Source organism: Brachyhypopomus gauderio, unplaced genomic scaffold (genome assembly GCF_052324685.1).
Source record: "Brachyhypopomus gauderio isolate BG-103 unplaced genomic scaffold, BGAUD_0.2 sc81, whole genome shotgun sequence".
Lineage (NCBI taxonomy): Eukaryota > Metazoa > Chordata > Actinopteri > Gymnotiformes > Hypopomidae > Brachyhypopomus > Brachyhypopomus gauderio.
This window is the reverse complement of record NW_027506902.1, coordinates 39,901-65,237: the sequence shown is the minus strand read 5'-3', so window position 1 is coordinate 65,237 and position 25,337 is coordinate 39,901. Positions and strand designations below refer to the sequence as shown.

General features: G+C 45.5%; 1 pseudogene across 1 annotated transcript in view; it reads left to right on the top strand.

The window, feature by feature from the left end:
* The first annotated feature begins 8,315 nt into the window (after positions 1-8,315).
* Positions 8,316-25,337, top strand: part of LOC143493047 (complement C3-like) — a 51,766-nt pseudogene continuing 34,744 nt past the window's right edge. The window contains exons 1-3 of the transcript XR_013125317.1: positions 8,316-8,442; positions 13,794-13,934; positions 14,056-14,344. The product of XR_013125317.1 is annotated as a complement C3-like (transcript). The remainder of the gene's footprint in view (positions 8,443-13,793; positions 13,935-14,055; positions 14,345-25,337) is intronic.

Below are 25,337 nucleotides of genomic sequence, written 5' to 3'. Positions count from 1 at the left end.
ACACACACATTCTGACCCGTCAGTAGCTAATAAGATGTTTGCATGGGCTCGGTGACAGTGCAGATGATGCAGGGCCTGATGACACAGCACATTCACACACACACACACACACACACACACACACACACACTCTACAGGCTTGCGCACACACGCATCTCCAGCGCATGGTCACACACACCACATGGGCCCACTGTTCATAAGCATGCCTCCATTTCATACAGAGGTCATCAGTGCACTAGAACAAGCCTGACTTCAGGTCTCCATGTTCAGTCTGACTGCAGGTTTCAGTGACATTTTCTCTGATCTTAGACATTTTAACATATAAATATTAAGAAGTAATAGCCATATATTTTAATTATAGCTGCAAAATTATTTATATAAAGCTCTACCTGTGAGACGTTTGGGCACCTTCCTGTGGAAAGCAGTGACCTTTAAACAGTGAGCAGACTAAAGTCCGATCTGTTTATTTATGGTATAAATGCGTGACAGGATAACTTTTCATGCTATTATAAAATGTATTACAGTTTTTCTCAGTTGATTTGGTTCATTTCTCACATCATGCTTTACATTGGCATCACAACTAGTGCATTTCTCAAAACAGTTAGTGCAAACAGCAAAACTCAATGAAATACCGGCAAAATCACATACTTCACTCAAAATTCTTTGTTTTTGCCCCAAAATCAAATATTTAGGTCAGTCGATTTGTCAGTGCCATCAGAATATCTAGTCTATGTGCCATTGCCTATGAACAAGGCAGTCAAAATACTTAGTCATGTTGTCAGTGCAACTATAAGTCACAGTCTGTGCAGACTGTATATTCTGATGGAAACTAGCTATGCTTTTGATTTCAAGAACGCTGCACATTCTGTGGTGTATCAAATACATGTTACACACATAAAACTTACATGGAACACAAAGTTACACATGACTGTATGTGGGAGACTGATAGAAAGATATTGGACTGGAATCAAATTTGTACAGCAATATTGTTTGACTGTATTGTTCGCACTGCAATTTGTTGACAAAAAAAAATTCGACTGAAATTCAGAAAAGACAGACAACTGACTGGAGAAAACTGCAAAATTAGAAACTTATTCTACACATTCAAAACAACCTAAGCACATACAGCCTCCTCTTGTTGTGTGAAAATGGAACCTCTGCCTCCCCATGAGCTAGTCTTGATATCATATATGGTATAAGAAAAAAAAAGAATAACATGTCAGAATTTACGTCAATGTGCAGCATTACAGCAGAGAGCACATTTCTGAATTACATACATGTTTTCTCTATGAAATGTTTGAACGATTGAAGACACAGTTGTTCTTCCAATATTCGGCTGCACCCAGCAAGCATGGTCCACAATTGTTGCCCTTATTTCACTGTTTTGTCCCCTCAGCCTCACACCACACAGTCTTACCCCTCTACACCATATATTCTTACTCCTCTACACCACACATTCTTACCCCTCTACACCAGTCTTACCCCTCTACACCAGTTTTACTCCTCTACACCACACAGTCTTACTCCTCTACACCACACAGTCTTACCTCTCTACACCACACAGTCTTACTTCTCGTATTTGCTGTTCACCCTGTACATGGCCTTGTCTTTCCATTATGAGACTTTGTGATAATGCAGTGTTTAGCGTCTATAAATGTTTGCCAATTACAGTAAAGGTTCATGAGACACACCTCTGACTTATGGTGGAGACCATTGGTTGATCTAAGCCTTCACCAATTCCCTTTCTTACTGTAACTGAATGTTCACTTGTAAACAATTTAATCAAATTAGGATAAATTAACAAAATGTAACAAAAAATAACCTAAATAAATAAATGTAAAATGATGCCTTAGAGATTATGACAACATGTTCAGCACTTTTGCATATAATGACCTAGGCGATGACCTAAAGACTAAATGTTTGGGAGGGTAAGACAATTCAACAGACAATCCGTACAACACATTTTGAGAAACATGACATAAGCAACACATAATGTAAAAAACAACAGACAACTGCCCATGTCCATTTGCAATATGTACAAAAGCATTTGCAAAATGTTAAACACCAGGAGAAATTCAATTATGATGTGCACAAGTGACAAGAAGATGTGGAGACTGAATGAACTGTTTTGAGAATTTCAATTCTGATCTGAGAAATGAACCAAACTGACTGAGAAAAACTGTAATATAGGTGTCACATTTGGCGCATTTCCACTAGGGCCTGCTTGGCGCGGTACGGTTCGGTACGGGTCGGTTTGTGAGTGTTTCCATTAGTACCAGTACCCTGTGAGCCGGCCCCTTTGGGTACTTTTTTCGTACCGACTCGCTCGAGGTTCTAACCGTTCCGAAGCGGTACAGTTCTGTGACGTGGAGGGACAGCATGACACTGATTGGCCAGGGAGTGTCGTCACAGGTTGCGTCAGGAGAGCGACTCCTCCGCTATGCTATGGACTCCTCAGCCATTTTTAAAACCCAAGGAGCGAAGTCTGTTCCCTGGTCAAACGCCGAGGTACAAACCTTTCTGTTAATAATCAGCGATCAAAAAATCCAGGGCGAACTGGACGGGGCCACTAGAAATGTAAAGGTTTTTAGCGAGGTTTCCGCGCTAATGGCCACTCATGGCTACCAGCGGTCCGTTCAGCAGTGCCGGTCAGTCCAAGCTAAAAAAGCTTAACGCGATTACCGGGCGGTGAAGGACCATAACGGACACAGCGGAGCAAACCGCAAAGACTGGAAATGGTTCCAGCAAATGGATGTCATATACGGTCACCGGCCAGCCAGTAACGGAAGAGAAAACGTGCTGGACATTGTCGGTGCTGGAGGCCACGGAGAATGGTGAGTGTATTGTGATTTCACAGTTTTACTACTAGGCTCGTAAAAGATGTAATATGAACGTAATATGAACGCATCTATTGTAAACGCAGGAATTTAGAGCTGTGTTTGTAGTTAATGTTACCACCACAGTCACTACTGTACAATAGCTAGCTCTTAGCCTTGCTAGTTGCTAGTTAGCTGTAGCCATAAACACAGCATGAGCAGCGATGACGTGCTACACATTTTGTGCAGTTACGCTATATTGTTGTTGCTTTCACGGGAATGCTTGTGTTTAATATTTGTTATTTTTTACGTTCAAGATTCCCCTTCCACTGACGAGGCGAGCGGAGTTGGCGGAAAATGTTTCCTTCAACCGGGCTTTCCTCGGGGTGCTTGGCGAACTTGTGAACACCATGCGAGACAGACGCCAGTAAAAGCACACAAAATGTTGCTTGTAGTACTATAAATATTTATTTCATATAAAGCTATACGTATATATTTGCTTTTTGCACTTTTTTAAAACTATAACTATATTATTTACATATGTTGTGCTTTAAATATCTATATTTCATAATAAAGTTTGATTTCATTTGATTGTATGACTGATGCTTTTTATGCAGGGTGTGTTCAGCCTGTTTGAGTAATACCAAATTATTATCAATAATTAGAGCAACCACATACAATAATGAAGATAAAGATAAATAAGATACAATAATGCTATGTGTTAAGGGGCGTCGACCGGTGTTGTGGTCGTATACAAATGATGTCACGACACTACAACCCGCGCGCCAACAGCGACTCCACCCACATTGGGGTGGTTCACCATTGTAATGGAAACACAACGCGACCGTACCGTTCCGTTGCGAATCGACCCGTACCGAACCGTACCGCGCCAAGCAGGCCCTAGTGGAAATGCGCCAATTGTCAAGCATAGTACTGTAACTCTAAAAAAAAAAGCGTAATCTTTAAGGTTGGGCTTGACTGCCACCTAGTGATAAAAGTTGGAATTGAAAATAAATCGACTGGAAAAAACTGCTGACAATGTATTTTTATTAGCACTATGAACTGAGGTGGCAATCATTTATTTTACTCTTAATTAGGTCAGGTGGATTAATAATCTCCATTATAAATTAATAATCTACATTTTATGTATAAATATGGCCCCCATATCTCTAAATAAAACTCCGAATATGTCGAGTACCGAGGCGGACGAGTTCCAAGGTTGTATACAGAACAATATGCAGAAATACTGACCAAGGGAAACATATCAAAATCTATTCATATGATGCAGGGGTGCAGACAGGGGGACCTTTGTCCCCACTGTTGTTTCTGGCTATAGAACTATTTGCAATTGCATTAAGGAATCATACCAACATTTCTGGAATAACTACAGGAGAACAGGAACACCGCCTAGCGTTATATGCAGATGATGTCACTCTTTTTCTTATAGATCCGGAAACCTCTATTCCTGCTTTGTTAGATTTAATTAACACCTTTGGGGCGATTTCGGGTAATAAGATTAATAAAAAAAACCCACCAGAGGCGATACACCAATTCAAAGTTGAGGAATGTTTCACATATTTAGGCATTCAGATTGTACCAAGTTTAGAGAATATAGCTACAAACCTTTGTTACAAGACATTTCAAATTCACTTGACAAATGGGCATCTATACCAATGTTGCTAATATGGAAAATGTATGTTCTCAAAATGAATATATTGCCAAAACTGCAGTACTTCAAAATCTGCATTACCTCCTTCAAGTAATTTATTTTCTTACTTAAAGACTCTTAGTTTTCTTTGGAGCAATAGGCAATCTAGGCTGAATGTCACTGTTGTACTGTTGGACTTAGATGCCCCAATATCCTTTGGTATTATTAGGCAGCACAGATAAGGGGGATAATGTTTTACTTTACAGAAAAAGGTGGCTCTCTTTGGAGAGATATGGAGCGCTATCTTTTGGGTCTGCCTCTTCCCTTTTGTCTCTATTTGGCCTCAAGTAAAAACCTTACAAAAATACTAGGAATCCCACAGTCAGGGCTGGCTCAGGGGCGATCCTTCTGTCGCCACCAGGAGGAATCCACGAGTCACACCACAGCCCAATCAGCGGTGATGACCTGCACCTGTCTTCCTTGTTTTTTAAGGAAGACAGATGCAGTGTCTCACTGCTGAGTTGTCGGTCTACTTTGCTGCCAAACTTCAGCCTGTTTCTTTCTGCATTAAGGTGTCTCACCACCCTGTCTCAAGTTTTTTTTCCTTCTGTTATTCTGTCTATTCGAGTACTTGCCTCCTGCGCCGCTTCCTGGCTTCTCAAGTTTTCCTCCCACTGTCATTTTTTCCTATACAATTTGGTTTTGTTTTGTGGGAAGGGTTTTTTTGTTCTTCGCGGTGTTTGCCAGCCAGTTGCTTCCCCTGGCGTATTTTGTTGCTCTTTGGTTTCAGTTCTCCCCGTTTAGTCCACGTTGATTTTATTCCGCGATTATTTCCGTTCTCTCGTTTTTTTTTTGTCGCATTGAATATCCACGATTCTTTTCAGTTCTCCCCCATTATCCGCATCGAATATTTCCACGAGTGTTTTGGTTTTCTCTCGTTTATTGCGTTGCATGCGAGTTAACACGGACTAGGCACTTAGGTCCATTACCATAAACTAACAGCGAACTAGTAACTCATTGAATCATAGATATGGATCAGAGGTAAATAGACTAGATAAACTAATTTTTTTACAGCGTGAGAAATCGAATGTGTGAGCGTGCGAAGACAGTCAAATGCGTGTGTCTCACGCTCTATGCGTGAGTTGGCAACCCTGTGTATGTGAGGCCTGTAGGTAGGCGTGTGAGTGTAACTACTGAAATTTGGAAGAGGTATGTAAGGGCAGGTGTGAGTGGAAGTGTTGAGACATTGAGACATAGTAAAATGGTGTGCAGACTGCAAGATTGTTACAGAGAAGAGTAAATTGGGAGGAAGAGAGCACATGTTCAAAGTTAGAATTTGCATGAGATTCAGTGTTGGGTTGAGTGTGAGTAGAATATCACAAAGTTGGACATGTGCGATTATGCATGTTTATTAATAAAAAGTTGCAACAAAAGGTGGCAATAAGTATTGTGAAATCAAATCATTGTGATTCTCATTTACATATTTTCTTAGAGCACGTTTGACGTTTTGGTTTGTCCGTTCATCCTGTACATATTAATCTGTGAGTAAATACTGTAGCAACAATACATAAAAAGCACACAAATTAAGTTACCTGGCCATTGATCTGAGGATGATATGCACTGGACACGGCGTGTTTAATATTCATCATTGTGAATATTTGGTCATTGAGCTGTGGACAAATTATATTTAATATATTTTCAGATTTAACCATATTACACTGCATGTAAAGCAAAGACAATATAGGTAAAGCAAAACAATTTAGATTTAAAGTGTGACAAAGTCCTTACCCCATTGACAAACTCTTTGCCTTGGTCTGTGATAATTTTCCTGGGCATACCAAACATGTACAACTTGTTAATCATCACCAAGGACACGTCACTCGCTGTTTTTGATTGCAGAGGCTCAGCAATAACCCATTTTGTATATAGGTCAGTCATGGTCAAAGCATAAATGTTGCCATGTGCAGTTTTGGGTAGTGGTCCAATTAAATCCAAGCCAAGCAGTGGTGTGCACACATAGACACCAGGTGGTGCTAAAGCACCACCAACTCTGCCCATTATCAACGAAAGTGCCCTTTTGAAACTTCGGGTTTTTATTATTTATTTATTTTTATCATTTTACTGAGATCGGTTTGAAATGATCTTTTGAAAACCTGAACCATTAAAAACAAAGCCCTGAAATGAGCCACCACCTCGCACACGCCCGACCTCTCTTCCTTTAACACCAGATGCGCAGTTTAATTCAGCGAGTGGATGGAAGCGTTTTCAGCACAGCACGCACGGTCACAGATAGACTTCTTCTCCCGTGCCCCACCAGCCAGGTTACATACACATCAAGTAAAATCGTACCGTTTGCCCTCTAAGCCCAACGTGAAATCATATTCTTGTGCAGTAAAATGTCTCATACAGCACCAAACTACTAGCATTTTTCTACATCATCCAATTGCACACCCGGAGAGCCAAACGCAGTTTTAGACCTGCAGTTCTAGACCTGCAGTTCTAGACGTGCCGTAGTTTTAGATGTATGTAACGTAATATCCAGATAGTGTTTTAGTATGTCGCGGGAGCAGATGGAAGAATATTTATAAGCAACAATAATATATGATAGATATATGATAATGTCTGAAGGTAATTTTTGGGTTATCGTAATGTTTATGTCATGAAGGATGAATCTGACTAGCGTTAGTGTGTCTTGGTTCGTTAGTTCTGGCTACCTTTATGGCTACTTAGTAGCTACTTTGATTAAATTTGAAACAACTTAAAGGAAGGAAATTAGCACTTACTACGCTACTATTAATACTAAAAGTAGTAAGCAAGCTAAAGTAGCATTTCCCCATCATTATTAACCCATAACAACCCAGACTATGTTCTGAATATTGATACAATTGAGCATATTAATATATGATACACATATATTTAGTCTGCTAAATGCCATAAATGTAAATGTAAATATGATCGGTCTGAAGGTCATTTTTGTGTTATCGTAATGTTTATGTCATGAAGGATGAATCTGGCTAGCGTTAGTGTGTCTTAGTTCGTTAGTTCTGGCTACCTTTATGACTACTTTGTAGCTACTTCGACTTTGAGAGAAATACTAGTCCTGCGAACGTAAACTTTTGCCGGGGGGGGGGGGGGGGGGGTGGTGGCGAACGTAAAATGGACAAAAATTTGTATTATATTGCGATCGCCAGTGTTTGCGCCAGAGCGAACTGGTAACTCATTGAATCATAGATATAGATCAGAGGTAAATAAACTAGATTTTTTTTCGGCGTGAGAAATCGGATGTGTGGCGTGTGAGCGAAAAACCCCAAGTATCACATAATATTTGCTAGTTGAATGCCAATGAAGGTATACGAGTAAAATAAATCACTCCTAACATTCTGGAAACGTATGCTTACTCACTGAAAGCATCCTGACATTATGCAATTTTTGCTGATTTTTAATACAAAATAGCATATGCCAGTAATCCAGTAGTTTAATTAAAAATAAAATATCTTCAGGAGACAAGCTGTGTGTGTAAATGACAAAATCAATCAAAACTCCCTAAAAGAACAGGGAAAATGAGGCGTACTACTTCTATTTAAATACAAAATGTGGTGTACATTATCGTTTAAAACTTGTCAAATGTTATAGATTTGGCTAAAACAATTCAGAATCAATGGGCTTATTTAACAAATAAACAATGGATTATTACAATATACAAGCCCCTGAGCCTACGGCATGCATTGGAACTGCTGGTCTAGAACTGCGGTTGGCTGTCGTTAGCTACATTCCGAGCCGCTAGGTGGCGCATGGCTAAAACTACAGCACGTCTAGAACTGCAGGTCTAAAACTGCAGGTCTAGAACTGCAGTTGGCTCTCCGGCTGTGCAATTGGATGCATCTCGCATTTTTAGACGACTGGTCACCTGATAAACTAGTCGCTCTAGCCCAAATCAATGATAGATAACGTGAGGACGACCACATACAAATAATTAAGGTAGAGTTTGAAAATCTATGTGCTAAGCTGAACGTACTGTTGTATAGGTTTTGTTAGGAAACATAAATTAACACATTCATTTGTGAAAGAAGAAACGGGAAGTTCCCCATTACCTGTGAAAAATGCCCATCTGCATTCATGTAATGACAACACTCAGTAGCCTATAACTCCTTCTCCTACTTTTTGGTCTTTTTACTGTCTTAATTGTAGGCCTATATTGATTTAAATTGTAAAATATATGCAACAAGGCCTGCAGACAGTGGAGGGTAAACAGAAGTTAACTGAAGGACATGACTGTATATAGTTAATATTGGATATGAATTATATCAGATGGCTGCGTGACTTTTGTCCATTGAAAACTCACGTTTAGAGAATGTTACAAATAAAAGTCTTTTTTGCGCTAAAAAGTGCCCTTCAAATCCCCCCCCCCGAGCACTTGCCCCCCAAAATGTCTGTGCACGCCACTGAAGCCAAGTATCTCCCAGGCTTCCTTCACCTATACAAATATGAGTGTTTAGCCTATTTAAATAATTGTAAAACCTTGACTGCAATGATGTTGTAAACAGCACCTTAATAGAATGTAAAACAGGGACAACAGTTTTAATGGGATCATTCATCTGGAAGCGATGGCAACATTTAACCTAAAACAAAATGGAGAACAAGTGGTTTTTAAAATGCATCTTTAATAAGGGAGTGTAATATAATCAAAATATTGCAATAGTCCTATGATCTATTTATTACTAAAACAAAAATTAACATTTTTTGCTTATTGAGCAAATACCTCTTATGTAACGATCAGCATTTACACTTAATTTACTTACTAACAATTAAGTTAATGAAGATGTTCACTAAATGTTCACAGAGAACTTAATACAGATATAAAACTGTTTGCCAAATTGAAACACTTGGATTGCAAGTGTAAGTACTAAAACATAATAGCTGCAATACATTACCCAATCAGTGACATCTTTATTTAGCGTAGACCAGTAATAGCCAGCAATGATCCTGTTTCTGGTACCCCTGATGCCATTATGGTTTCCAGTACCAGGGTTATTGTGGCACTCCATCAGAACAGATCTTTTCTCGTCCTCCGACAGTACGAACAGGCATTTGGGATCAATTGTATGACATATAATTTCGCTCGTGTGCAGTCAAAATTGGGTTTCCGGTTTGGATTGGGTAACAAGTACCGCGATCATAATGCTAATTTCCGTTAGCAATCCTATGGCATTTCCAATATAACATTAGCATCAAGCTAATGGTCCATCGCCCCGTGAATCGAGAATAGCTTTACTATTGTTGTTGGAAACAGAAAGTGTTCGACTACAACAAATATTATATAGTATAGTAAAGGAAATATACAAAGAGCAAGATTCAAACTATTTTATTTATTTTTATTGTTTGGCAGGACTCATTAGAGAAACAGTCGTGTCTACATCTGCTGGTACGTGCGCTTGAATATTAACTTTTGAAAAATTTTCTGCTGTTTGTTGTAGGATCGGTAACATATACAGTCTGCTTGTAACTTCAAGTTTATTGTGAAGTTGTATCACGTTAGCTGCTTTGGGAGTCGTCTGAGCTTGGGGGGTGAGCATGGGTGTTGAGCCGCTTCCACCGCATTCCAGATCATTACCAAGACAGTGGGCGTTAATCGCTTCTCCACGGGCCGAGTTAAACCACCAGCGGCCGTCGGCCCACTAACCCAATGATCTATATTACTGGATTGGACATCACGTGACTTAGCATGCGCCGCACAGGCGCCATTACTATGCATTGAGTCGTGCATTGAGGATCATTCATGGATGGACATAAACATTAGATCTAACAGACAGTCACGTAAGGAAAACCAAAGAGGGACTCAATGTTTTGCAATAAATTGTCAAAACTATGACATAAATATCACAAGATCAAAGGGTATAACATTTCACAGGTCAGTAAAACAATTTTTATTTTTTTTAAAATAGCGGAGATGAGGGATGTTGACTGTCCATGCTAGCTTGATTTTGATAAAGCTTAAAAAACAAGTTTTCTGTTCCAACAAATTACAATGTATTGTTATTAATATTGTTATCATGTTAGGATAATGTTGTAAATACGATGTTAATTAAAATTATCTCTAAATCTGTATTACTGGGACCGATGTTCAGTCCAGTTGGCATGTCCCATAGATACTCTCTCACACAAACTGAATAAATAATGAAACCAAATGAAAATTTAAGTCAATTAAATTTGTCATAATTATTTTTTTAATCAACAGGGGTGAGTTTCCCCAAAACGTTCGTACGTAAGAATGAGGTTATGAAGTACTTAGCGCTAAGAACATTTTTGGAAACTCACCCCAGGTTAATACAGTTTCCTTTTAATAAATGCCATTTTTCTACATAGATTTCCCAACAAACAAAGAAAATATGAGCTGTACAAATTGTGGGTCAGAAAGTGTGGACGTCTGAGAGGACCGTCATCTACAGCAGGGATATGCAGTGCTCACTGCCCACTGATATCAACTGTACACTGAAGAGGGCACATGTTAGAGAAGGAGCAGTGCCACAGATTTTCAACCTTCCAGACCATATAAATAAAAATAAATATTTTATTAAAGTTGATGAAATTCTGTAGCCAATGAGAAGTGGCTGCAATAAATGATTTTGAAAATTGTATATTTTGTGTCAGGTCAATTTATCTATGTATTTGTGGGGAACTGAATTGTGTAAGCTCTTTTCTGCTACTTGAAGGTTAAAAAAATCTGACAAATTTTGTCATAAATTTCAGATTCAAACTCATAATTTCATAATTAATTTCACCCACATTTAGCCATGTAGCCTATTGCTCAAAGATGCTCCTCCACACTGATGCCATCTCATATTATACTTGAACATATATAAGAGGTATTGCACTTAAAGAATTGATGAAAACTACAGCTGTAACGGGGAGAGTTGACAAATAAAGAGATAAACTCATAAATTTGACTTTCAATATCAGAATTGTGATCATAATTAAAACTTATCAAAGTTATTTATTTACAACTTTTTACCATAATTATGATTGAATATCAAAAACATGACATACATGTGTTATTTAGTTTTAGCCAGGTGAAAGAAAAGGGCTTTATGCAAGGTTTTGTAAAAATTTTACCTAAATTGAAAACTTCCCAGACTGCTTATAAATTTATCTCTTGGGATAATACGAAGTTTTACATATCACAACATCGGCAATATTCTCACCTTTAATTTAAGCCATATTTTATCAAAATCGGATAAGAAATAAGGGCGCTAGGACTGTTTTGTGACAGATGGATGCACATCCCACATAGGAACTACACTGCTTTGCTGACATGACTCAATGCATAGTAATGGCGCCGAGGGCGGCGCATCGCTAGCTATAGCGGCAACAGGCCATGTCCAATCCAGTAATATAGATCATTGCACTAACCCATCGGCCCGCTATATAAATATATTTGATCCCCGATAGTAATGTATGCCAGTCCGCCCCTGACTCTAAATTACAACCATTTGTTACGTATGAGGAGGGAATCGATTAGTATTATTGCACAATTCATTCGATTTGGTGAGCGAGTATTTGCCGCGCAACGTCAAGTTCCTCACAAACGGGAAACGGCGCTGGCGGAAAAAGCCCCAACTCTGTGTGTGGTTTGACGACGAAAGGCATGAAACAGGTAGGTCACCCCGTCCTGAGTCGCTTGTACGTGCGAGATGTAGTCCAGGTCTGTAGTTTGGGGAGGATAAACGCGGCGTGTAGCGCTCAGACTCGAGCGTAACCGCGACGTGAGCGGGCCGTGTTTGTGTTTTGTACGATTTACAATGGCAGTAGTTTGCGTTACCCTGCTGTTCCTAACCCTGATCTTTGAAGGATGTGAGGAACAGGTGACTAATGTAGCTAATGGAGTGTGTGTGTGTGTGTGTGCTCTACGCCTTCAAACACACACACACGCGCGCGCAATAAGTGAAACACTGCTATCTGAGCCAAGAGAGGCTCGCACAGACTCTCTTTTTTTTCTTTGTTTCTTTCTCTCACTCTCCTTCACACGCACACAAATTTACACATTCACTGATAAAATTCCTACTGTTTGATCTGGGGAGTCCTGAAGACACACAAGCATTTGAACATGCAGACTTGCTCACACACACACTCTCATGGTCTTCCACAGAAACACGTGCATATAAATCCCAGTACCTGTATTGGGGACTACATTACCCAAGTTCCCCACCAAGACATACGTGTTTGACTAGTCATAATGCAGCTCTGTATTTCCACATGTCCTTGGGGAATATCCACATTGCTGTATATTTTCAGCCATGTGCAAAATTGGTTGTGTTTGTTTCAAGGGAAGCAGCATTTATTCCATTGCTTGAGGTGAGGTTTAAAAAGGGTCTCCATTTTATAGTGTGTGAAGGAATTCTGGGTAATTATGCAGTGTTTCTAAAGGCTGCACCGTCCTCATATGTGTGGAGTATTGGGGGTAATGGTGTGTGGTGTTCACTGCTTGGGTCCAGTCATCAGTCCAGCTGTTTGTTGCCCTGCTTTTTCTGTTCTCTTACACACACACACACACACACACACAAACCATTTACTAGTTATTCATGCACCTCTGTCTGCCTTGAATATAGTATCCCCTACAACATTAAGAACATAAGAAGGAGCAGACTGTTTTCTCTCTCTCTCTGTGAGCGTGCGAGTATTAGCCTGTAAATAAGCCCATTATTAGAGCTATTTTATTTTAGGTGAATGAAAGTATTTGTATGTGCTTTTTATACACAGTAGCTCCATGTAGAGGTGTGTTTGTGTGTTCTGTGTGTGTTTGCAGTATCTGTATAAGTTGAAATTGGATGTTTCAGAGGGCTTAACATGGATGGTGTTGTTCTGTTTGTATTTAAAAGCTCTATCCAGTGGTGTGATTTAATTTGCCATTTTTGGATATTTAATTTTTTTGTAACATACCTACTTAAAGCAGGTAATCTTACGGCTTATGTTTTTGCGATAGTGAATCTGATAAAAACAAGAGAGCTTCATACCTTTTAAAACTCACCAGGATTCACTAAATTTGACTTGATCTTTAAATAATTTTCTGGAAGAGCACCCCCAGATAACTCCATTATATAAACATTTATGTACATTTATTGCTCAGGTGTTGCATTTTGTTGCTTCATAGATTCTCTCTTCTCTCCTTACACAGGCTGTTTAGATAAATATACTTTATAAATGTGTTTATTGTGTAGAATTAGGCAAAAGAGGCCTTGTCCCAACTACACCACATTGTCAGTAATTGCTGGCATTGTCTTTTGCCAGGAAAAAATTTCAGTCAAATGAAAATTTCTTGCTCTACTCCCTCATAGGAGCTCCAGGATCGTTTGACACAGAGGGGCGAGAGGCAGCTGTCTGCAGCCCAGGACGGGCACTCGCAGCCTGGGGAAGAGAAGAGCTTCCACTCCCTTCCCCAGAGAGAGAGGACCATCATCGGAGGAGATAGCCAGCAGGTCTCTCTCTCACACACACACACACATACGCATGCGCATATACCTGGACACATTCTTCCTCCTTAATGACATTTTTGCCCCTAATAAGTGGTGACCTCTGACGTGGGCCTTTTGACCCCAGCAGGTAGTGCCATCTCTGTGTGACCTGCGTCTGGAGCAGACCGAGCTGAACCGTGTGCTGAGGGCGGAGCAGCAACTGTATTCCAACCTGGTCCGAGCTGTGAAAGAGCAGGACCGGTGAGGATAACCCTCTCTCCCTCTATCTGTCTGTCTGTGTGTGTGTGTGTGTGTGTGTGTGTTAGTGGCACTACAGGCACTACAGTTGGAGTTGGCACACTGGAACACCTCCGTCTAGGCCAGACTGGGCCAGATCCAGAGCAGAGGAGGAGTGGGGCAGGCCAACGATTCAGGTACGCCCAAACACAACCTCCGACACCCATACACAACCTGCAACCTCCATACACAACCTCCGACACCCATACACAACCTGCAACCTCCATACACAACCTCCGACACAACCTGCGACACCCCTACACCACCTGCGACACCCCTACACCACCTGCGACACCCCTACACCACCTGCGACACCCCTACACCACCTGCGACACCCCTACACCACCTGCGACACCCATCCACCACCTGCGACACCCATCCACCACCTGCGACACCCATCCACCACCTGCGACACCCATACACAACCTAACCCTAACCTGCAACCTCCATACACAACCTGCAACCTCCATACACAACCTGCAACCTCCATACACAACCTGCAACCTCCATACACAACCTCCATACACAACCTCCATACACAACCTCCATACACAACCTCCGACACCAACACAACCTCCGACATCCATACACAACACCACCTGCAACATCGATACGCCACCTGCAACATCGATACGCCACCTGCAACATCGATACGCCACCTGCAACATCGATACGCCACCTGCAACATCGATACGCCACCTGCAACATCGATACGCCACCTGCAACATCGATACGCCAGCTCCGACACCCATACGGCAGCTCCGACACCCATACGCAACCTCCGACACCCATACGCAACCTCCGACATCCATACACAACACCACCTGCAACATCGATACGCCACCTGCAACATCGATACGCCACCTGCAACATCGATACGCCACCTGCAACGTCGATACGCCACCTGCAACGTCGATACGCCACCTGCAACGTCGATACGCCACCTGCAACGTCGATACGCCACCTCCGACACCCATACGCCAGCTCCACCTCCGACACCCATACGCCAGCTCCACCTCCGACACCCATACGCCACCTCCGACACCCATACGCAACCTCCGACACCCATACGCAACCTCCGACACCCATACGCAACCTCCGACACTACCTCCGACATCCATACACAACCTGCAACTTCGGACACCCATACACAACCTCCGACACCCATACACAACCTCCGACACCCATACACAACCTCCGACACAACCTCCGACACCCATACACCACCTGCGACACCCATACACCACCTGCGACACCCATACACCACCTCCGACACAACCTCAAACACCCATACACAACCTAACCCTAACCTGCAACCTCCATACACAACCTGCAACCTCCATACACAACCTCCATACACAACCTCCAACACCAACACAACCTCCATACACAACCTCCAACACCAACACAACCTCCGACATCCATACACAACACCACCTGCAACATCGATACACCACCTCCGACACCCATACACCACCTCCGACACCCATACACCACCTCCGACACCCATACACCACCTCCGACACCCATACACAACCTGCAACTTCCGACACCCATACACAACCTCCGACACCCATACACAACCTGCAACCTCCGACACCCATACACCACCTCCGACACCCATACACCACCTCCGACACCCATACACCACCTCCGACACCCATACACCACCTGCGACACAACCTCCAACACCCATACACAACCTAACCCTAACCTGCAACCTCCATACACAACCTGCAACCTCCATACACAACCACCAACACAACCTCCAACACCAACACAACCTCCATACACAACCTCCAACACCAACACAACCTCCGACATCCATACACAACACCACCTGCAACATCGATACTACACCTGCAACATCGATACTACACCTGCAACATCGATACACCACCTGCAACATCGATACACCACCTGCAACATCGATACACCACCTCCGACACCCATACACAACCTCCAACACTACCTCCGACATCCATACACAACCTGCAACTTCCGACACCCATACACAACCTCCGACATCCATACACAACCTGCAACTTCCGACACCCATACACAACCTCCAACACAACCTCCGACACCCATACACAACCTCCGACACCCATACACAACCTCTGACACAACCTCCGACACCCATACACAACCTCCGACACCCATACACAACCTCCGACACCCATACACAACCTCCGACACAACCTCCGACACCCATACACAACCTCCGACACCCATACACAACCTCCGACACAACCTCCGACACCCATCCACAACCTCCGACACAACCTCCGACACCCATCCACAACCTCCGACACCCATCCACAACCTCCGACACAACCTCCGACACCCATCCACAACCTCCGACACCCATCCACAACCTCCGACACAACCTCCGACACCCATCCACAACCTCCGACACCCATCCACAACCTCCGACACAACCTCCGACACCCATCCACAACCTCCGACACCCATCCACAACCTCCGACACAACCTCCGACACCCATCCACAACCTCCGACACCCATCCACAACCTCCGACACAACCTCCGACACCCATCCACAACCTCCGACACCCATACACCACCTGCGACACCCATACACCACCTGCGACACCCATACACCACCTGCGACACCCATACACCACCTGCGACACCCATACACCACCTGCGACACAACCTCCAACACCCATACACAACCTAACCCTAACCTGCAACCTCCATACACAACCTGCAACCTCCATACACAACCACCAACACAACCTCCAACACCAACACAACCTCCATACACAACCTCCAACACCAACACAACCTCCGACATCCATACACAACACCACCTGCAACATCGATACTACACCTGCAACATCGATACTACACCTGCAACATCGATACTACACCTGCAACATCGATACACCACCTGCAACATCGATACACCACCTCCGACACCCATACACAACCTCCAACACTACCTCCGACATCCATACACAACCTGCAACTTCCGACACCCATACACAACCTCCGACATCCATACACAACCTGCAACTTCCGACACCCATACACAACCTCCAACACAACCTCCGACACCCATACACAACCTCCGACACCCATACACAACCTCTGACACAACCTCCGACACCCATACACAACCTCCGACACCCATACACAACCTCCGACACCCATACACAACCTCCGACACAACCTCCGACACCCATACACAACCTCCGACACCCATACACAACCTCCGACACAACCTCCGACACCCATCCACAACCTCCGACACAACCTCCGACACCCATCCACAACCTCCGACACCCATCCACAACCTCCGACACCCATCCACAACCTCCGACACAACCTCCGACACCCATCCACAACCTCCGACACCCATCCACAACCTCCGACACAACCTCCGACACCCATCCACAACCTCCGACACCCATCCACAACCTCCGACACAACCTCCGACACCCATCCACAACCTCCGACACCCATCCACAACCTCCGACACAACCTCCGACACCCATCCACAACCTCCGACACCCATCCACAACCTCCGACACAACCTCCGACACCCATCCACAACCTCCGACACCCCTCCGACACCTGCGACACCCATACACCACCTGCGACACCCATACACCACCTGCGACACCCATACACCACCTGCGACACCCATTCACCACCTGCGACTCCCATACACAACCTGCAACACAACCTCTGACATCCATACACAACACAACCTCCAACACCACCTGCAACACCAACACAACCTCCAACACCCTTACACAACCTCCAACACAACCTCACCCTAACCCTAACCTGCAACCTCCATACACAACCTGCAACCTCCATACACAACCTCCATACACAACCACCAACACAAGCTCCAACACCAACACAAGCTCCAACACCAACACAAGCTCCATACACAAGCTCCAACACCAACACAACGTCCGACATCCATACACAACACCACCTGCAACACCAACACAACATCGATACACCACCTGCAACATCGATACACCACCTGCAACATCGATACACCACCTGCAACATCGATACACCACCTGCAACATCGATACACCACCTGCAACATCGATACACCACCTCCGACACCCATACACCACCTCCGACACCCATACACCACCTGCGACACCCATACACAACCTCCGACACCCATACACAACCTCCGACACCCATACACAACCTCCGACACCCATACACAACCTCCGACACAACCTCCGACACCCATACACCACCTGCGACACCCATACACCACCTGCGACACCCATACACCACCTCCGACACAACCTCAAACACCCATACACAACCTAACCCTAACCTGCAACCTCCATACACAACCTGCAACCTCCATACACAACCTCCATACACAACCTCCAACACCAACACAACCTCCATACACAACCTCCAACACCAACACAACCTCCGACATCCATACACAACACCACCTGCAACATCGATACACCACCTCCGACACCCATACACCACCTCCGACACCCATACACCACCTCCGACACCCATACACCACCTCCGACACCCATACACAACCTCCGACACCCATACACAACCTCCGACACCCATACACAACCTGCAACTTCCGACACCCATACACAACCTCCGACACCCATACACAACCTGCAACCTCCGACACCCATACACAACCTCCGACACCCATACACAACCTGCAACCTCCGACACCCATACACAACCTCCGACACCCATACACAACCTGCAACCTCCGACACCCATACACAACCTCCGACACCCATACACAACCTGCAACCTCCGACACCCATACACAACCTCCGACACCCATACACCACCTGCGACACCCATACACCACCTGCGACACCCATACACCACCTGCGACACCCATACACCACCTGCGACACAACCTCAAACACCCATACACAACCTAACCCTAACCTGCAACCTCCATACACAACCTGCAACCTCCATACACAACCACCAACACAACCTCCAACACCAACACAACCTCCATACACAACCTCCAACACCAACACAACCTCCGACATCCATACACAACACCACCTGCAACATCGATACTACACCTGCAACATCGATACTACACCTGCAACATCGATACTACACCTGCAACATCGATACACCACCTGCAACATCGATACACCACCTCCGACACCCATACACAACCTCCAACACTACCTCCGACATCCATACACAACCTGCAACCTCCGACACCCATACACAACCTCCGACATCCATACACAACCTGCAACTTCCGACACCCATACACAACCTCCGACACCCATACACAACCTCCAACACAACCTCCGACACCCATACACAACCTCCGACACCCATACACAACCTCTGACACAACCTCCGACACCCATACACAACCTCTGACACAACCTCCGACACCCATACACAACCTCCGACACCCATACACAACCTCCGACACAACCTCCGACACCCATACACAACCTCCGACACCCATCCACAACCTCCGACACAACCTCCGACACCCATCCACAACCTCCGACACAACCTCCGACACCCATCCACAACCTCCGACACAACCTCCGACACCCATCCACAACCTCCGACACAACCTCCGACACCCATCCACAACCTCCGACACCCATCCACAACCTCCGACACAACCTCCGACACCCATCCACAACCTCCGACACCCATCCACAACCTCCGACACAACCTCCGACACCCATCCACAACCTCCGACACCCATCCACAACCTCCGACACCCATCCACAACCTCCGACACAACCTCCGACACCCATCCACAACCTCCGACACCCATACACCACCTGCGACACCCATACACCACCTGCGACACCCATACACCACCTGCGACACAACCTCCAACACCCATACACAACCTAACCCTAACCTGCAACCTCCATACACAACCTGCAACCTCCATACACAACCACCAACACAACCTCCAACACCAACACAACCTCCATACACAACCTCCAACACCAACACAACCTCCGACATCCATACACAACACCACCTGCAACATCGATACTACACCTGCAACATCGATACTACACCTGCAACATCGATACTACACCTGCAACATCGATACACCACCTGCAACATCGATACACCACCTCCGACACCCATACACAACCTCCAACACTACCTCCGACATCCATACACAACCTGCAACTTCCGACACCCATACACAACCTCCGACATCCATACACAACCTGCAACTTCCGACACCCATACACAACCTCCAACACAACCTCCGACACCCATACACAACCTCCGACACCCATACACAACCTCTGACACAACCTCCGACACCCATACACAACCTCCGACACCCATACACAACCTCCGACACCCATACACAACCTCCGACACCCATACACAACCTCCGACACAACCTCCGACACCCATCCACAACCTCCGACACAACCTCCGACACCCATCCACAACCTCCGACACCCATCCACAACCTCCGACACCCATCCACAACCTCCGACACAACCTCCGACACCCATCCACAACCTCCGACACCCATACACCACCTGCGACACAACCTCAAACACCCATACACAACCTAACCCTAACCTGCAACCTCCATACACAACCTGCAACCTCCATACACAACCACCAACACAACCTCCAACACACCACCTGCAACACCAACACACCACCTGCAACACCAACACACCACCTGCAACACCAACACACCACCTGCAACACCAACACACCACCTCCGACATCCATACACCACCTCCGACATCCATACACCACCTCCGACATTCATACACCACCTCCGACATCCATACACCACCTCCGACATCCATACACCACCTCCGACATCCATACACCACCTCCGACATCCATACACAACCTCCGACATCGACACACAACCTGCAACATCGAAACACAACCTCCAACACCCATACAACACAACCTCCAACACCAACACAACCTCCAACACCAACACAACCTCCGACATCCATACACAATAGAGGTGTGCCAAAAAATCAAATATATCAAAAATCGATTCTCATTCACTACGATTCAGAATCGATTTTAAATGTCCCAAAATCGATTCTAAGTCGTGGTGAAGTCTCGCGGTATGCAATTACAAAATTACGCGATACTTTACGCAGCAGGTTCTGGGACACACTCATGCGCAGAAAAGGTTCAAAACAGATGGAGGAAAGAGATATTCAACCTGTCCGGTCTTCATTTAAGGCAAAAATATGGGTTCATTTTGGTTTTTACCGAATGCCGGGGAAGACCGAACTGGACACAATGTAGCTCGTGTGCAAGGCTTGTGTAACGCGGTGAGCACGGGAGCGTTAATATAGAGAAGGTTGAGAAATAATATAGAGAAGGATGGACCCAAGTGCCGGCTCGCAAGAGCAAGACGTTTGACATTCGTCAAATGTATTAGCGAGAGGGAAACACGCACAGCGACCCAGAACGAACAAACAAAACAACACGGAAGACTTAACGCACAAGAGAATAGAAAGCAAAACCGTGAGGGCACGGAGTAAATAGAAACAAAAAACCAATGCGGAAAATACAACGCGTGAAAAATAACACTCAACCGTAGTGAGACGGGAGGAAGAAACAAAACAACAACAGTAACTAAAAAACAGCGCGGATAAATGCAACGCGAAAACGAAATCAAGGACACCAGCAGAAGTAACTGGCAAAAAACGCTGCAGCAAAATAAAACCCTTCCCAAAAATAAAGGCAAAACGGATAGGAAGACATACAGGATTGGGAAAACTTGAGATGGGTCAGGAAGCGACGCCTGAGATACTCGAATAAGTAAAGAGAAAGCATAACAGAGAGGTGGCGAGACACCATTAAACGATAAGCAATCACAGAGAAAGCAGAGACTGGCTGAGAACGTACGGTTACGTCGGTTTAGTCTGGGACTGACTCTGGTGGGTGCCCCTAGCGACGGCTGGGGGAACTGCATCCGAGCCAGCCTTGACAGCTCGCAAAATGAAGCTCAAGAATTTTGGTAACAACAAAAGCCATTTTATTTTACCAAAGCACTTAATTTTTGTTAATTAAATGTGAAAGACACTTAATTTTCTGTATTTGTCGTTCTGTCTTGCAAAGCAGACTGTAGTAGATCATGCAGATTTTATAGACTGAAGCAGACATTTTTATAAATCAAATCGTTTTTTGAATCGAAAATCGTTTTGAATCGAAAATCGATTTTTGAATTGAATTGTGGCCCCCAAAATCGGAATCGAATCGAATCGTGAGATAGTAAACGATTCCCACCCCTAATACACAACACCACCGGCAACATCGATACATCACCTGCAACATCGATACACCACCTGCAACATCGATACACCACCTGCAACATCGATACACCACCTGCGACACCCATACACCACCTGCGACACAACCTCCGACACCCATACACAACCTCCGACACCCATACACAACCTCCGACACCCATACACAACCTCCGACACCCATACACCACCTCTGAAATCGATACACCACCTGCAACATCCATACACCACCTGCAACATCCATACACCACCTGCAACCTCCATACACCACCTCCAACACAACCTCCGACATCCATACACAACACAACCTCCGACATCCATACACAACCTCCGACATCCATACACAACCTCCCAACACCCATACACAACCTCCCAACACCCATACACAACCTCCCAACACCCATACACAACCTCCAACACAACCTCACCCTAACCCGAACCCTAACCTGCAACCTCCATACACAACCACCAACACAAGCTCCAACACCAACACAACCTCCGACATCCATACACAACACCACCTGCAACACCACCTGCAACACCACCTGCAACACCACCTGCAACACCACCTGCGACACCACCTGCGACACCGATACACCACCTGCGACACCGATACACCACCTGCGACACCGATACACCACCTGCGACACCGATACACCACCTGCGACACCGATACACCACCTGCGACACCCATACACCACCTGCGACACCCATACACCACCTCCAACACAACCTCCGACACCCATACACCACCTCCGACACCCATACACCACCTCCAACACTCATACACCACCTCCGACACCCATACACCACCTCCGACACAACCTCCGACACCCATACACAACCTCCGACACCCATACACCACCTGCGACACCCATACACCACCTGCAACACAACCTCCGACATCCATACACAAGACAACCTCCAACACCCATACACAACCTCCAACACCCATACACAACCTCCGACACCAACACAACCTCCGACACCAACACAAGCTCCGACACCAACACAAGCTCCGACATCCATACACAACACCACCTGCGACATCGATACACCACCTGCGACACCCATACACCACCTGAGACACCCATACACGACACCCATACACAACCTCCGACACCCATACACAAACACCAACACAACCTCCGACATCGACACACAACCTGCAACATCGACACAACTTGCAACACAACCTGCAACACCAACACAACACAACCTGCAACCTCCATACACAACCTGCAACCTCCATACACAACCTCCATCACCAGCACAACCTCCATACACAACCTGCAACACCAACACAACCTCCATACACAACCTCCATCACCAACACATCCTCCATCACCAACACAACCTCCATACACAACCTCCATCACCAACACAACCTTCATACACAACCTCCCTCACCAACACAACCTCCGACATCCATACACAACACCACCTGCGACACCGATACACCACCTGCGACACCGATACACCACCTGCGACACCGATACACCACCTGCGACACCGATACACCACCTGCGACACCCATACACCACCTCCGACACAACCTCCGACACCCATACACAACCTCCGACACCCATACACAACCTCCGACACAACCTCCGACACCCATACACAACCTCCGACACCCATACACAACCTCCGACACCCATACACAACCTGCAACTTCCGACACCCATACACAACCTGTGACCTCCATACACAACCTGCGACACCCATACACAACCTCCAACACAACCTCCGACATCCATACACAACCTCCGACACCCATACACAACCTCCGACACCCATACACAACCTCCGACACCCATACACCACCTCCGACACCATACACCACCTGCGACACCCATACACCACCTGCGACACCCATACACCACCTGCGACACCCATACACCACCTGCGACACCCATACACCACCTGCGACACCCATACACCACCTGCGACACCCATACACCACCTGCAACACAACCTCCAACACCCATACACAACCTCCGACACCCATACACAACCTCCGACACCCATACACAAGCTCCGACACCCATACACAAGCTCCGACACCAACACAAGCTCCGACATCCATACACAACACCACCTGCGACACCGATACACCACCTGCGACACCGATACACCACCTGCGACACCGATACACCACCTGCGACACCCATACACCACCTGCGACACCCATACACCACCTGCGACACCCATACACCACCTGCGACACCCATACACGACACCCATACACAACTTCCGACACCCATACACAAACAACAACACAACCTCCGACACCAACACAACCTCCGACACCAACACAACCTCCGACATCGACACACAACCTGCAACATCGACACAACTTGCAACACAACCTGCAACACCAACACAACACAACCTCCATACACAACCTGCAACCTCCATACACAACCTGCAACCTCCATACACAACCTCCATCACCAGCACAACCTCCATACACAACCTGCAACACCAACACAACCTCCATACACAACCTGCAACACCAACACAACCTCCATCACCAACACAACCTCCATACACAACCTCCATCACCAACACAACCTTCATACACAACCTCCATCACCAACACAACCTCCGACATCCATACACAACACCACCTGCGACACCGATACACCACCTGCGACACCGATACACCACCTGCGACACCGATACACCACCTGCGACATCGATACACCACCTGCGACACCCATACACCACCTGCGACACCCATACACGACACCCATACACAACCTCCGACACCCATACACAAACAACAACACAACCTCCGACACCAACACA